Source organism: Odocoileus virginianus, unplaced genomic scaffold, assembly GCF_023699985.2.
Source record: "Odocoileus virginianus isolate 20LAN1187 ecotype Illinois unplaced genomic scaffold, Ovbor_1.2 Unplaced_Scaffold_4, whole genome shotgun sequence".
In the NCBI taxonomy this organism is placed as follows: Eukaryota; Metazoa; Chordata; class Mammalia; order Artiodactyla; family Cervidae; genus Odocoileus; species Odocoileus virginianus.
The window spans coordinates 3064859-3082478 of NW_027224266.1; the positions used below are offsets into that span (position 1 = coordinate 3064859).

Consider the following 17620-nt stretch of genomic DNA (forward strand, 5'->3'; position numbering starts at 1 on the left):
CTTCAGCATCAGTCCTTCCAATGAATATTCAGGACTGATTTCCTTTAGGATGGACTGGTTGGATCTCCTTGCAGTCCAAGGGACTCTCAAGAATCTTCTCCAACACCACAGTTCAAAAGCATCAATTCTTCGGCACTCAGCTTTCTTTATAGTCCAACTCTCACATCTGTACATGACTACTGGAAAAACCATAGCTTTGACTAGATGGACCTTTGTTGACAAAGTAATGTCTCTGCTTTTTAATATGCTGTCTAGGTTGGTCATAACTTTTCTTTCAAGGAGCAAGCATCTTTTAATTTCATGGTTGCAGTCACCATCTGCAGTGATTTTGGAGCCTAAAAAATAGTCTGTCACTGTTTCCAATGTTTCTCCGTCTATTTGCCATGAAGTGATGGGACCAGATGCCATGATCTTAGTTTTCTGAATGCTGAGCTTTAAGCTAACTTTTTCACTCTCCTCTTTCACTTTCATCAAGAGACTCTTTAGTTCTTCTTCACTTTCTGCCATAAGGGTGGTGTCATCTGCATATCTGAGGTTATTGATATTTCTCTCAGCAATCTTGATTCCAGCTTGCACTTCATCCAGTCCAGCATTTCTCATGATGTACTCTGCATATAAGTTAAATAAGCAGGATAACAATATACAGCCTTCACATACTCCTTTCCTGATTTAGAACCAGTCTCTTGTTCCATATCCAGTTCTAAGTGTTGCTTCTTGACCTGCATACAGATTTCTCAGGAGGCAGGTCAGGTGGTCTGGTATTCCCATCTCTTGAAGAATTTTCCACAGTTTGTTGTGATCCACATAGTCAAAGGCTTTGGCATAGTCAATAAAGCAGAAGTAGATGTTTTTCTGGAACTCTCTTGCTTTTTTGATGATCCAATGGATGTTGGCAATTTGATCTCTGGTTCCTCTGCCTTTTCTAAATCCAGCTGAACATCTGGAAGTTCACAGTTCACGTACTGTTGAAGCCTGGCTTTGAGAATTTTGAGCATTACTTTGCTAGCGTGTGAGATGAGTGCAATTGTGCAGTAGTTTGATATTCTTTGGCATTACCTTTCTTTGGGATTGGGATGAAAACTGACCTTTTCCAGTCCTGTGGCCACTGCTGAGTTTTCCAAATTTGCTGGCATATTGAGTGCAGCACGTTCACAGCATATTCCACACAACTTCTCCTTACTAGGTTTATATTAATGTGAATTGGAAAATAGGGAAAGATGAAGTGAACCCATTAAAAAAGGTAGAAAGTAGTGATAGGCATCAGTTTTCCATCTGGAAACACCCTAAACTACAACTTGTGCCATAATTTTATGTTTCCCAACGTGTGATGATTCCAGATGGTTCATAGACAAACATTTAAATTGAATACAACTAGCATGTAAAAACCACGACAATAGACAGTCTTTCCTAGGATAAGGCAAAATATAAAAAAGTAGCCATTAAAATATATTATGCAGATCCCAGTTTTTTGTCAGCTTTCTTTTTGGTGGCACATTATTAAAGAATCTTCCTGCCAATGCAGGAGACACAAGAGGTAAAAGATGTGGGTTCAGCCTCTGGGTCAGAAAGATCCCTTGGAGTACAAAATGATAATCCACTCCAGTATTCTTGCCTGGAAACTTCCATGGACAGAGGAGCCTGGTGGGCTACAGTCCACGAGGTCACAAAGAGTTGGACACGACTGAGCACAGCACATCCCAATAATACAGGACTTATAAAACACCCAATTGTTCTACCAAACATTCAAGGAAGAACTCCTAACAATCCTTCTAAAACTGTTCCAAAAATAGATGAGGAGGGAACACTTCTGGAATAACTTTTATGAGTCCAGAATTACTCTTATGCCAAAACCAGACAAGGATGGCACAGGAAAAGAAAATTATAGGCCAATATTCCCAATGAACATAAATGCAAAATCCTCAACAAAATATTAGCAAACCAAATTCAATAATACATTAAAAGGACCATATACCATGACTAAGTGGGAGTTATTTCAGGAGTGTAAGGATGGTTCAGTATCTGCAAATCAATCAACATGATATGCCACATTAACAAATGAATAAAAATCATATGATCATCTCAACAGATGCAGAAAAAACATTTGACAAAATTCAACATTCATTTATGATAAAAACTCTCACAAAGTGGGTATAGAGAAAACATATCTCAACATAATAAAGGCCATATATGACAAGCCAACAGCTAACATTACATTCAACAGTGAAAAGCTTAAAACATTTCCACTAAGATCAGTAACAACACAAGGATTCCACTCTTCCTTTATCACTATTATTCAACATAGTATTCAAAATCCTAGCTAGAGCAAATTAGCACCTTTATATAACATAGTAATGCAAGTCCTAGCCAGAGCAATTAGGCAAAAAAGAAACAAAATGCATCCAAATTGGAAAGGAAGAAGTAAAACTCACTACTTCCAGATGACATGATATGTGATACTACATTTAGAAAACCCTAAAGACTTAACATAAGACCTGCTTAAAGTAATAGATTTAGTAAAGTTACAGAATACAAAATCAATATGCAAAAATTTGTTGGTTTCTATTCGCTAACAATGAACCATCAGAAAGAGAAATTAAGAAAATAATCCCATTTACAATTGCATCAAAAAGAATAAAATACCTAGAAATAAACTTAACCAAGGAGGTGAAATATCTATATCCTGAAAACTATAAGACATTAACGAAAGAAATGAAAGAAGACACAAATAAATGGAAAGATATTTCATGCTCATGGGTTGGAAGAATTCATATTGTTAAAATGTCCATAATACTCACAGCTATCTATAGGTTCAATGGAATCTTGATCAAAATTTCAAGGACACTCTTTACAGAAATAGGACAAACAATCCTAAAATGCACACGGAACCACAAAAGACCCTGAATAGCCAAAGAATTCTTGAGAAAGAAGAACAAAGCTGGAAGCATCATGGTCCTTTACTTTAAACTATATTACATAGCTATAATGACGAAAATAGTATGCTACTGGCATAAAAAATAGACATATGGATTAGTGAAACAGAATATAGAGCCCAGAAGTAAACCCACATATATATGGTCAATTAATTCATGACAAGGAAGACAAGAACTCATGATGGGCAAAGGATAGACTCTTTTGCCCTTGCAAAAACTGGAAAAATGACTGCAGAGCCATATGCAAAAGAATGAAATACCATCACTATCTTATACCATTCACAAAAATTAACTCAAAATGAGTTAAAGACTTGAATGCAATATCTGAAACTATAAAACTAGAAGTAATCATAGTCAGTAAACTCCTTTTCATTGGTATTGGGGATGATTTTCTTGGATCTGACAACAAAAGCAAAGGCAGGAAAAGCAAAAATAAACAGGTGGGACTATGAAAAACTGAAACACTTCTGCATGGTGAAGGAAACCATCAGCAAAATGAAAAGGCAACCTACAGAATGGGAGAAAATATTTGCAAATCCTATATATGAATAAGGGGTTAATAGCCAAAATATGTAAAGAAGTCATACAACTTGGGGGGGGGGGGAATCTGATTTAAAAATAGGTAAATTTTTCCAAAGAAAACATACAAATGACCAACAGGTATATGAAAAGGTGTTCAACATCACTAGTCATTAGGGAAATGGCAATTAAAACCACATTGAGATATTGCCTTACACCTGTTAAAATAGCTATTATAAAAAAGACAAAAAAGAACAAGTCTTGGTGAGGGTGTGGAGAAAAGGAAACTCTTGTGCACTGATGGTGGGAACATAAATTGATGCAACCACTATGGAAACCAGCATGGAGGTTTCTCAAAGAATTAAAAATAGAACTACCATTCAGTCCAGCAAATCTAGTTCTAGGTATTTATTTGAAGAAAATTAAAATATAAATTTGAAAAGGCATATGCACCCCCATGTTCATTGAACCATTATTTACAATAACCAAGATCTGAAAACAACCTAAGTGTCCATGAATAGATGAATGGATAAAGAAAATGTGGTCTATATACAATGGAATACTATCCAACCATAAAAAAATGATGAAACCTTGCTAAATGAAATAAGTCAGATGAAAAAAAGATAAGCACTATCATATGATTTAGATTCCACATATCAAATCTAAAAGATAAGCAAAACAAAACTGAACTCAGAGACACAGAGAACAGTTTGGTGGTTTCCAGAGATGGAGGTGAGAGGAAGGCAAAATGCAAAATGGGTGAAGGGAGTCAAAAGGTACAAATTTCCAGTTATAAAATAAATAAGCTATAGGGATATAATATACAACATGGTGACCATAGTTAATAATACTGTATTTCATATTTGAAAATAGCTAGGATATTGGCTTTTGGAAGTTCTCATCATAAGGAGAATATTTTAACTGTGAATGATGACAGATGTTAACTGGACTTACTGTGGTGATCATTTTACAATCTAAGTATTGAATCATTACATTATACACCTGTAAAAAACCAACAACTACTCTTCAAAAGAAAGTCAAGACTCTGGACTCAAATAGTGAGCCCTGCATGAAAATGTTCCTGCCTAGGAGGGAACTTCATTAAGCACATGGCTTATGGTTTGGGGAATGAGGCAATTGCAAAAGGCAATCTGGGGTACTTTTTTCTCTTTTAACTGAAAACTGAAAAGTCTGTGTGGCCTATAATGAGAAAACAAAGTAGTCTCTGAGGTCCTCTGACTGGCTGGCATCATCTGGGCTAATCTCTTTGGCCATGCATAAGTGCTAAACTAGTTTTTATTAGGTTTTCCAAGGAGTGGTCTTTGCTGTGGGACGGATTTGGGATTGTGGTGCAGTAGGTATTCTCACTAGACACTTGTGCCTTCTGACGTCGGTGTAGGGTGATCAAGAGTCCCTTTAGAGAGAAAAGGGAATAGGGAAGAAATAGGAGCTTGGGATTAACATATACACACTACTATATGTAAAACAGATAACCAACAAGGGCCTACTGTATAGCACAGGGAACTCTACTCATTATCTTGTAATAACCTATAGTGTAAAGTGAAAGTGAAGTTGCTCAGTTGTGTCCAACTCTTTGCAACCCCATGGACTGTAGCCTACCAGGCTCCTCTGTCCATGGGATTTTCCAGGCAAGAATACTGGAGTGGGTTGCCATTTCCTTCTCCAGGGGATCTTCCCAACCCAGGGATTGAACCCGGGTCTCCCACATTGCAGACAGACACTTTACCATCTGAGCCACCTATAGTGGAAGAGAATACAAGTATCTATCTATCTATATTACTTTGCTATACACCTGAAACTAATACAACTTTGTAAATTAACTATATTTCAATACATTTTTATTTTAAAAGAGGCCCTTAACACAAGCCAGGCCTGTGCCACTGTCAGGAGGCTAGGCAGCTTCATCAGGATTCATCACTGCCCTATGCATATCCCTTCCCAAGATACTTTTCAGCTGTTTATACCCACCTTTGCCTGTCTTTATAACTTTTGGTAAATTTATTGAGTGGTGAAGACTGTACCAAAACCTTCTCCACTACATGAGATATACCAAGAAATCCTTCTGGAAAGGACGAGGGCTGAAAAGCAGAGAATGATTGTGCTCAGGGCAGGATCTACATGTTGGGCTATATGACCTAGGAATCAGTTTTCTTTATTTTAAATGCTGATCCTTCTAACTCTGCTCCTTCCAATCCCCCTAGGCCTAGGTAGCAGGAACAAATTGTATAGTTCCAGACATTAAGTGTACAAATTGTGACATTCTCATATAATTTACTAAAATTAAACTTATTTTTTATCTTGAACCTCTATTATAGCTAGTGGCAAAATCCTAATATTAGATATTTAGAGTAACTGAGACATTTCAATACTTTTAAAGCCAATTTAGAATTGTCCCCCTTCTCTCCTCTCTTCCTGAAATGGCAGCTAAGGTCTAGAAACAGAGGGGGGGATGTTTATGTGGCTTTCAGGTATTAAGCAGAGTAGGCGTTTTGTCAGCGGCCATCTTCTATCGTTATCTTTGGCTGGTCTATAACACTTTTCCTCTGACTTTGGGCGCCGGCCTTTAACTGCTTCATCTCTCTGCTGCTCTTCTGGGCTCTGATTCTTAATCTGAGTTTTCTAAATGCATCTGACTGTCAGGTCCCACGGCTGGCTAGCTGGCTGGCTGGCTCTTGTTCTTGTCCCTTCTCTTTCCGTTTATCTCCCTCTCACTCTTGCTCTCTCTCTTTGTTACATCCACGCCCTTTGGAAGGAAGGACTTAGGAAGCATTTGCATGTTTTTTCATGTATGCTGCTCCAGGAAACCAGAGAGAGGGGCCATCCTTTCAGGACTTTTTCACCCAGACCTGTGTGGTCATCAAATCTACTCTCAGGCTGATAGACCATTTTGGCACCAATTCTTCCCCCAAACTGCCATCCATTCACCTCCATGATCTCTATTCAATGAATTAAACACAGATTATATACACATATACAAAGATTCCTTTAATCCACCTTATCTGGGATGTCCTCCAGTTGAACTAGTCTGGGATTTCTGTAATTCATCCTTCTGTGACAATGAGTTTACAGGGGTGAGGGTAATGGGCTTCTACTCAGGTAGGCTATCAAGTCAGGTTCCAGGGAAAACATCAGTTGGAAGATGGGGTATAGGATTTTTATGCAAACTCATAGTTCCACAATGCATTTTTTTCTTTGCTGCTGGTTTTGCCATAGGGCAGAAAAAAATAAATGGGAGTCAAAGGAGGTGCTCCAAAAGCTACTGGGAGCAATAAGGAAATATAATAGCTTCTCTGTAATAACTGCAAGCAGGCAGTTCAAATAAGTGAAACAGAAAAAAAAGGACAGGCCAAGAATTCTAAAGCCCTAAACTGGAAGAACTGAAAACCACTGCTGTCTGTGTAGCAAAATAGGCTTCTGGGTTTAAAATGTTTTTGGGTGACTGAGAAATGTGACTTGTAGTTTAATCTGGAAAGAGAATGAGAACTAGATTAAGCAGCAATGACAGTAATTAAGACTTAATGAGAAAAGTTGCTCCTAGAGTTTCATATTTCCTTCATGTTGTTCTGTATCTTGTAATGATATTTAAACCTTCTACATTATATTTTGATAGTTACATTTTTGGATATAAAAACAGATTGATGTGTGAATTTAGCACCAATAAAAAAAAAGTTTACCTATTTATGCTGAGAGATGGCAAACTCTGGCCAATGGGACAAATGTGGCCTATCACCTGCTTTGGTAAATAAAAGGTTATTGGAACAGTCACCTCAATTTGTTTACATATTGTCTATGGCAGCCATGGCAGAGTTGAGTAATTGCAACAGACTGTATGGTTCACAAAGCCTCAAATATTTACTGTCTGGCCCTTTAGAGGAATAATTTCTTGGCCCCTGCTTTAAATGATGAGGCCATAATCCAGGCATCATTATCCACTTGGTGGCAATTTATATGAATCACTAGCATAATGCTTGTGAAAATTTAAGAAGTTCTTCAGGACTGGCCTAATGACATTACACTTCAAATTGATGATAGGAAATACAATTTGTTAGACAGGAAACAATCATTCATCTCTTTCTTTCCCCACTCCTAATGGAATATGCTAGTTAATAAGAAAATATCATAGTCTCCTTTTCCTTAGTCAGCTGATCATATTGAAAAGATGAATCTTTAAAAATGATCAAAGTGAGACCTATGAAAAATAGTTAAATCCTTGTTTCCCTTAACGAGCACTTGCTCTGGGCATCAGCACTGCTTGTGATTATTACCATCTTCTTTGAAGTTTTCCATTGCCGTCACTATCTAATAGTATTGGTATGGTATGGTATGAATAGCTCATTTCTCAATTTTACTTTTTTCTTCCTTGCAAATACTATATGATGCTATTATTTGATATTGTGCCTGCCATGTCTGCACCATTGGTTCTCAATCCTGGCTATGGATGAAAATCATTCACAGAGTTTTCCAAAAGTGCCAAAGCTCCAGCACCAGCCCATTTTCATAAAATGAAAATTTGGGGACTTCCCTGGTGGTCCAGTGGCTAAGACTCTGTGCTCCCAATGCAGGGGGCCCAGGTTCGATCCCTGGTTGGGGAACTAGATCCCACATGCTGCAACTAAAGATCCTGCATGCTGCAACTAAGACCTGGTGCAAGCCAAATAAATTAATTTTTAAAAAAAGAGTTCATCCAAGAGGCTCTCTTTGCTTAAAAAAAAAATGAAAATTTATCAGGGAGAAGACAAAGGTGCCAGTAAAACATGCCTCAGGTGATTCTAAGTTATAGCACCCAATGAGAGCCAGAGACCTAAACATAAGCAAGCTGTGCTTCCCACAAGTGTATTTCCTAAGTTAGAAGATCACACTTGGTCTTTTTCAGAAAAAGCAAACCAACTTCAAATCTAGGAAGTCAGAGATTCATTCTGTAGTACTCCCAATAGCAAACCAGATGGATCTTCAGACACACTAATATGAAAACCTAAGTACTGAAGAAAAGACTCTAGGACATCATCAATTAGAAGTGAAAATGAGAAAACCATTTCCTTGAATAAATAACTTTCCTGGAAAAGGGAGGCAGACATGCTTGTCTGATTTCCTCCCATAGTTGTGAACATTCAAAAGAAATGAACAGCCTGACTTGGAGGCGCAGCATTTTTGTTTGTTTTTAATTGCAGACACGGCTGGGCCCAGTCTGGCTGTTGGCCCCCTTCACCTAGTGTGCCACTCAGTCCTCTTGGGCACTTGAGGCAGTTGTCAGATAAGGCCTCCAGCTTGTCTGTAAGCTGTGGTTGTAGAAACAGGGACTTATCCGCCCTGATTCAAGAGTTCTTGAAATCACTTGTGCCATGGGTACCTGAAGTTTTCCTTTCCTCTCTTTGCACTTCAGTGGTTCTGTGCCAGTGCTTCTCAAAGTCTCTCTTTACCCAGGCCTCATTCAGATTCACTTGGAGGTTCCTGCTGTCAGCCTCCTGGCTTGCCTGCTTATTTCTCTAGCTCATCTCCCTCCCAACTCATTCTGATGTGCTTTACCTTATCTCAAAGTGGCAAATAGTTTTCTTCAGAACTTTCAGCCTCATCAGAGTTTTGTTTCATTTTTTTTTTCATTCTGAAATGAGTATTTTCTATCATATGTACAGGTGATTATATTTTTTCACTTTCCTCTATGTAAGTCCCATGCTCATCTTCAATTTATAGGAATCTGTCTTGTAATTGATAGTGACATCTGGGCAAGAAACATCTTAATTGCTTTCTATTATTTGCATAAATCTTCCATAAAATACAAAATGGGTTTTTAACCTTACTAATGAATAAACATGTTAGCCCATACAGGTGAAGTGTTAATTGCTTTTTTCAGTTAACATTTGAATGACAGCCCAATACAGGTAAGCTGTCAAACTTGGGCGTGGCTCTAAAATTTGGCTTCTTTACCCATTCAATCCCTCATTTTTCCAAATGATCTAACTTGTCACAATAGTAGCTTTGAAAATTTTCATTCTTAAGGACAGATTTTTTTTTCCACAGAGATGAGTTAGATTTATTCAAGTATATTAATAAATTAGTCATATATCTTTGCTCATATAATTCAATACAGAAAGACCTTAAGGCCTTAATTAAGGGCTTAGAATTGTTAAAAGGCATAACATTACACACCCATATTTTTTCTTGCAGAAATTACACACACACACACACACACACCCCTATACCCATACCCCATATGTAAATTCCAAGTAGCTGCTAATTAATTAAAAATATAATTTGACTCTGAAGTATTCTTTACTGTGTTTCTTTAAGATGACATTAAACTAATCAATGATCTAAAGACACAAACTGAAGCAACCCAAAACATAATGAAGGATAAATGAGTTTCCAGAGGATCATCCACAAAATAGGTTATGTACAGATAGTGGAAAGCTGATAGTAAGTTATTAAGTTTTTCTGTTTAGAACACGTGAAAAATACAATGCCTGCTATAACTGTAGAAACTTAGGGTTGGAGATGGAACATTTACATTTACGTGTTTATTAGCCAGAACTGAATTTATTACTCTGGGTGCAATGTGCCCACATCTCTCAGCTCACATATTTGAGTGGTGACGATGCATCACACTCTACTTGAAATAAAACAAAATGCATTAAATGTTTCTTCACTTGTACTTCCCCAAAATGAATTTTCTCCCATCCTGCTTTGTGCAGTTGATTGAATGGCCCCTGGGGCTAACTTCCCTTTTTTCTAACAAGCATCATTATTAGCCTCTAGGGGGAGCTCTTCTACACTACGTCCTTGCCACTCAACATGCGGTCTGGAGAAGCAGAGCATCATCAGAACCAACAGATGGAAATGCAGAACATCTGGACCCACCCCAGTCCAACAGAATCAGGATTTGCATTGTTAGTTAAGACCCCCAGATAATTTTCATATTAAATTTGGAAAAACACTGCTGTCTATACTCCACTGTTTTCCTCTCTCTCAAGAGAAGACAGTTTAAGAGCCAAATACCATTTGATTGGTCACTCCAATATTAGAATTTTTCAATGACAAGAGTAAAATAACTGAAGAGTAACATCTCACATGATAATACTCTCTTTTTAGATGAACTTCTTTTAATGGCGGTAAGATGGCTTAGCTATGTGACAATTAGATTCTGAGTTTCAGTCAAACTCCTTCCACTATCTTAGTGTGTAATTTTAGGCAGGGGCACTTTGCAGGGTGGGAGTTCCTTGTAGCTCAGATGTTAAAGACTCTGCCTACGATACAGGAGAGGTGGGTTTGACCTCTGGGTCAGGAAGATACCCTGGAGAAGGAAATGGCCACTCACTCCAGTATTCTTGCCTGGAGAATCCCATGGACAGAGGAGCCTGGTGGGCTATAGTTCATGGGGTCGCAAAGAGTTGGACACAACTGAGCAACTAACACTACTACTGCTACTACTTTGCAGGGTTCCTGTGACAAACAAAAAATGAAATGAAGAGATGCAGTTTATGAAGTGAATTTATGTTAAGATATAGTCTATCATAGTAAGTAAGAGCATGATTTCTGAAGAAAGACTTCTGGACTCAAATCTTGGTTCCATCATTCATTAGCTGTGTGACTTGACTTTCTATGCCTAGTGGGGAGGATACTGATAGCACCTACTTGGTGGGTCTGTTATTAAGAATAAAGGAGTCGATGTATAAAATATATAGAACCATTGTCTTGCACATGATAATTACTTAAACTAAAAAAAAAACTATTACTATTATTGGGCATTAAGTAATCTCTATGTCTAAGAGGGCAAATAAAAAACTATAAAACACTTCCAGTTGAACACTGAGTTTTCTTAAGAAAACTATGGTTTAAAGTCATATCAGAGTATATTAATGTCAGTTGCCTATACCATAGGGCTAAGCTTTAGTTTACAATATATTTACTTCCAAAAAGACTAGGTTAGATTTGTTCCACCCCAAGGTCACCAACCATAGTCTAAAACCCCAAGCAGCCATCTTGATAGTGTACACGGAGGCTCATAACTGCGGCATGAGGGCATAGCCACTCCCATCGCTGAGAATGTTAACACGAAGTGCAGGCCTTAGTGGCTGTGTATTGTGTGACAAATATACCCAGGTCAGTGTTGGTATTTCCACATTCTCCTACCCTGCCAACATACATGGCTTCTTAAAACTAGTACATGGCAAAGGGGTAAAAGCATTTGGATGAGAAAATACATCTGCCCTGCATCCTGAGCACTTCAGAATCCAAAATTTTAAACCCGGTATTTATCCTCCAGCGAGGTGGCAGCAACTTTTTAATGAGGAACAACAACCAATCCACCAATGGTACAAAACGGGGCCCACCTGCAGTGCTGAGAATCTGTTTTCATAAAGAGTGATGCCCTACTCTTCTCAATTTATTTTCAGTTTTAACCTGATCAGCTCACTGATTTGAGTTCAATGTTATTTTGCGAATTTGCCCTCATGCCCAAATTGCTAAAAGCCACAAGAAAACATTTACAGTAGCAAAAATCTAAGCCTACACTCTGTGATTAAATTTTTCCAGTGCTTTTATAGCAAAAATAGTTCTCTAGTGACATAGTCCCCAACAACCTTGAGGCATAATCCAGAAGTATCCACAATCTTCATGGAGGCCCCAAAGGAGGTTAACTTATTTTCCTTTGTCTGCTCCTAACTGAGCTCAGTGTGGGTTCACCACACTCAGTCATCTGTTCCCTGTTCAGTTAACTTCTCCAGCTTGTGAGTCATCATCTGTCAACTTAAATGAATCAAAGGCTCTTTAAATTCTTTGTTTCAGTAGAAAACCAACAGAATCACCATTGTGGTGGACACCACATAACCCCAGCTGCTGTTAGTGCCATCAGAACACAGCCTTCCATCCTCAGCCCCTTCAGTATAGCTGAGTTTCAGAGATACACCTCATTCAAAATCAAACTCCTTTTTGGGGGTAGCAATGGTGTTCTGGTAAATGTTTAACAATGGTGTCACCAATAAAACAAGGAAACTCAGATTTGTAATCTTTGTTGATTGATTTTTTAATTTTCATGAAGTAAATACTCCTTCCAGTGCTGATTTCAAGCTACAGATGTGACTGACTTCACTGAATGTTGAGCTGTGAATGCACACAATCAGTTCGTGGGAGCCAGAGTGAGCAAGCTCCAGCAGACTCCTGCATGGTGGCCCGTATCCAACAACTGATTATGTGGGAGTAGAAAGACCTGGATAACTCAGGACAACTCAGAAGGTACTTTCCTGGGGTGGGTTGAGGCGACTGTCAGGCCAACAGCATAACTCATCCTTTCCATCCACCCAATTACTCCTTCCTTACACAGGGACTGGTCCCAAGGACACTCCTTAATAAGTATTGTGCATCCTAAATTCTGTTTCTTAGGGAACCCAACCTGTGTCAGTAATTTTTTTTTAATTTCTGTGTCTGCTGCCATAGATTCCCTTCTGTTTTAAAGAAAAAAAGAAACTTTGCAGGCTTTTATACTTTTTGTAAAACAGAGACCCAATTTCAATATTAATGGAGGACCTCCCTGGTGGTCCAGTGGTTGGGAGTTTGCCATACAATGCAGGAGAAGACCTGGGTTCAATCCCTGGTTGGGGAACTGGAATCCCAAATGTCAGTGAGTGGCTGGGTCCCTGTGCCGCAACTACTGAGACCATATGCCACAGCTGGAGAATTTGTGCATCATAATGAGGATGCCACGTGCTGCAGCTGAGACCCAGCACAGCCAACTAAATAAATACATATTACAAGATATTAATGGTAAGGCATCAGATTTGCAAAAAGATCATCAGGATTATAATCAGAAATTTTTATAAGTTAATGAAAACCTTCAGAGGACATGGCAACATTCTGTAAACTTCAGTGTCTTTTTTGAGACTCCTGAGTCACAAATAACACTTACAGGATACATTATAATGCAAAATGCTGTTTGCATTTCTGCAACTTCAGGAAAGAAGGAACAATTATTTTCCCTTCCCGTTCTGATAAAATTTATTTCATAAACTGTTAGAAGTGATTGCTATGTCAAGGCAAACCACTGGAAGTCTATACTATCTAACATAATGGAGAAAGATATCAGACTGGAGTAGCCCAAAACTTTTGATACAAAATAAAGGGCAGAAAAAGAATTTTTAACAAATGATCTGTGGCACACCTAGTGTTCTGTACCTACACTTTGATTTCATTCACAGTACTCTTTTGGACCTGGTACCAAATCCTGCCATATCCATGTCACCTTTGAAGGCACAGATGACTCACTCCCGGGAAATATCTTGAGATTGTTTAAGGTTCTCTCTATCTAGGCTTACCCTGGAGCCCCTTGTACTTCCGTGTCACTCGTGAACACACAAGTGGCATTCTGGAAACTGTTCAGCTGTGACCTCACAACATTTAACATATTCCAAATCTCTATATACAACCCAGAGTCACTTCTAATTTGGTGGTTTGCTTCCTTGCTTGCTAGGACCCATGAGGCATAAGCACCCCCAGACTCATGGATTTCCTTCAGTTTGTTCACAATGCCACTCATCCTCCACTCCACTCACTCACACTGTTATAAATGGGGCTGTCTTCAGAACACCAGGACATAAAATGGCATAAGAAAGAAAGTTGGAGGACTAGATGAGCTCAGACACTGCCTGTGTTGACACACTATAGTAAAAGAATAGGTTATTGCTATTGTAATAATGTTATAATAATAGTCTAAATGATGGTTGCTATTTGTAGGTGACCCAGTGGGTATCTGAATACTTCCTAATTTGGCTTTCACACAATGATAAGTTTCCTAAGGGCACAATTCATATCTGATTCTGTATTATAAAACAGCATAAAAAATAAAACAATGGCAGTGGTGATTCAGGTCTGATTGCAGTTCAGTTGTGGGGAGTGGCAGGGAAAGGGGGAATCTCGTAACTAAGGTGCAAAGCACTTTTCTGCCTTAAGATGTAAGTACTGGAGCACAGTGCCTTAAAGTGGAGTCACCATTGGAAATGAACCATGCACATCAAGAAGTCTATAAACAAGAAATGCTGGACAGGGTGTAGAGAAAAGGGAACTTGCCTATGCTGTAGGTGGGACTATAAATTGGTACAACCATCATGGAGTTTCCTTAAAAAAAACAAAAATAGAGCTACCATATGACCTAGCAATTCTACTCCTGGGCATATATCCAGTCGGGAAGATCTCCTGGAGAAGGAAATGGCAACCCACTCCAGTATTTTTGCCTAGAAAATCTCATGGATGGAGGAACCTGGTAGGCTACAGTCCATGGGGTCGCAAAGAGTTGGACATGACTGAGCTACTTCACTTTCCTTTCCTTTCCAAGGTAAGTCAGAGACAGGCAAATGCCATATGATATTGCTTACATCTGGAATCTGAAAGAACGATACAAATGAACTTATTTCCAAAACAGAAATAGAGTCACAGATATAGAAAACAAACTTATGGTTACCAGGGGCCCAGGCAGTTTGAGTGATAAACTTGGAGATTGAGATTGACATACATTCTACTATGTATGAAATATAGAACTAATCAAGATCTACTGTATAGCACAGGGAACTCTACTCAATACTCTGTAATGACCTATATGGGAAAAGAATCTAAAAAAGAGTGGATATATGTATATGTATAACTGATTCACTTTGCTGTACACCTGAAACTAACACAACATTGTAAATCAACTATACTCCAATAAAAATTAAAAAAAAAAGAAATGAACCATGCAAATGTTGAAGTCCTGTGTCAGTTTGAGTTCTAAAATTTTGACATGGATTAATTTTTTGACTTATTTACTAATGATGGAAAACTAAAAGAAGTACTTGCACACTAAATGAAGTGATAAAGAATGCATTTAATTCCATGATTATCCATTTTAAAAAAGGAAAAAGGAAGGATAATATTAGTAATAATGGCAACAGCAACCATGTGGCCATCTGCTTTGAGTATCTGCAATGTGCTGGACAATTGACGTTTGTTTATTAACAGTCAATAAAGTTATTGTTGTTTATCTATTAATATAAACAGGATATCACAGACATGATGGCTTCAGTTTGTAACAGAAAAGTTTACAAAGAGAAAAGGAATCTGGATTACTAATGAAATACTGTCTCACTGCCCTCCCTCTGGCATTTGTCTGCAACCAGCCTGCCTTGTGGGGTGAACAGACTATGTTGAACTTGGGAGGAGCAATACAATTTCAACAGAAACTCTGCTTCCTACAAGCTCTACGAGTTCACTTTGAATAAGATGCATAAGTCAATCCTACACAAAGCAATCACACACAGCAGGATTGTGTGTGGATAACTGAGAGGCAAGAGGATATCACAAAAATGTGTGTCCAGTTTATTTAGATCAAAACTAATAAATTAATTTGTGTTCAGCTTACAGACCTGAATATATCCATAGAAACATAAGAGGTAATAGAAGACTTCTAGGAATAATCACTATTCTTTCCTATTAAAGGTTTTATGATCACTTTTCTAGTTATTTTTTATGTTTATTCCCTGCATGGTTTACTGCCAGTTTGTTTCTGTTCAGCCTTGACCCCATTGCTCCTTCTTATACTGTGCTGCTTTTTGAAATGTTAGCTATTATCACCAATTTTATACACTTCTACTATTTATCTCCTTGGTACTAAAGCAGTTCCTCATTTTTTTTTACCTCAGCCAATTTTGTTTCCTCACATCCAAAAAAATGATTGAAGTAGCCTGATTTGTTTTCTGTATCTTCCTGCCATAGCCATGAGAAGGTGATCATGACACACACAATGTGTTGAGTCATTGTGAAGGTTCAGTGAGGTACAGTATGTGACTGACACTGAGGCATTTAACAAATGTTAATCTCCCCTCCCACACCTTCATTTTTCTGTTACATAAGTTATAGTTATTATTACAGTATCTGGCTCTGGCTAATCTCCTTTGGAACAAAATTCTTTAGGTGAACAATTCATTCCTGTTGAACTGGTTGCACTCATCAAACAGAACAAGACCTAAAACAAACAGCTTTGTATTTACTTAAGCAGAACAAGACCTAAAACAGCTTTGTGTTTACATAATGTCACAGGGCTCAAGAGCCTAGACATCGTTTTCTTCTGCACTTTTCATTTGCGCCTCATGACGAGCCTCTGAGAGAGGTAATAATCTAAGGAAAACTGAGGCACAAGATAGTAATGGCTTGTTAAGGTCACCCACCCAATTAGTAGAAGAGCTGGGCTATGCTGTTTTCCTGTTTCTCAACTATTCTGTCCATGAGACTGTGATGTTTCCCAAGGAAATGCTTGCAAACAACCCTTTGCAATTAAAAATACACATAACAGGTACAAAATCTCCTAACTTAGTCTATATGGGACATGAGGCTCTCTGTTCTCAGCTGGAAAGACTTCATTTTGCAAAAGACCCCCACAGCATTTAGTATAAACCTAATTTCAAACACACACACACACACACACATACCCCTTAAGAGTTCTCAGTCAGAAACAGTCAGGCAACAGCCCACTTGACCCAAAGCCAATTTCAAGAGCCAACTTTTCCCCAACCACAGCAAGGCAGGATGGAGCAGCCATAATTATTTCTATGAAATAATCCTACCACCTCAGGTTTGCTAAGGTGCAAGTGAATGCACTTAATTGCTCATCTGTGTATTTGCTTGAATGTAATCAACCACTTACTGGGAGTTGCTGTCTAACTATTAGGATATTGGCACAAGAAAAGCTAAATAAATTAGAGAGAGTTCACTTACTATAAAAGCTGCCTTTGGAAGCAAAGGCATGAACATTCCCCCATGTTCAGAGGCATGAAAGAGATTGAGGTTGGAAGTCAGGCTACAGTCATAACCAAATGCTTCCTCCTCATGGGCCCTGCCTCCTCTCTGTTAATGCAGGCAGGGCCCAGAAGTGCTGACCTCTGGAGGCTGCACATGGGTCACGCTGGAGCAATGGCTAGTTGATCGAATGTACCTATTACACCCGGAGCCAGCACCAGCCTGAAGTGAGCTGTGCTTGATGAGCAAAGAGAGCCAAAGGCCGGCTTTTTATAGCACTGTATAGGATGAATAACAGCTGTTCCTTCAAGCATGAATACGACAACAAGGGGAGGAGAAGGCTAGACAAGGCAGAAAAACAAACAGCATGATGTTTGGTCTCCGGAGTAATTATGTTGATA

The 17620-nt window shown here is 38.5% G+C and overlaps 1 non-coding gene across 1 annotated transcript; it reads left to right on the forward strand.

Moving 5' to 3' along the window:
• The first annotated feature begins 7989 nt into the window (after positions 1–7989).
• Positions 7990–8062, forward strand: TRNAG-CCC (transfer RNA glycine (anticodon CCC)). The gene has a single exon. It is a non-coding gene; the product is annotated as a tRNA-Gly (tRNA).
• The last annotated feature ends 9558 nt before the right edge of the window (positions 8063–17620 follow it).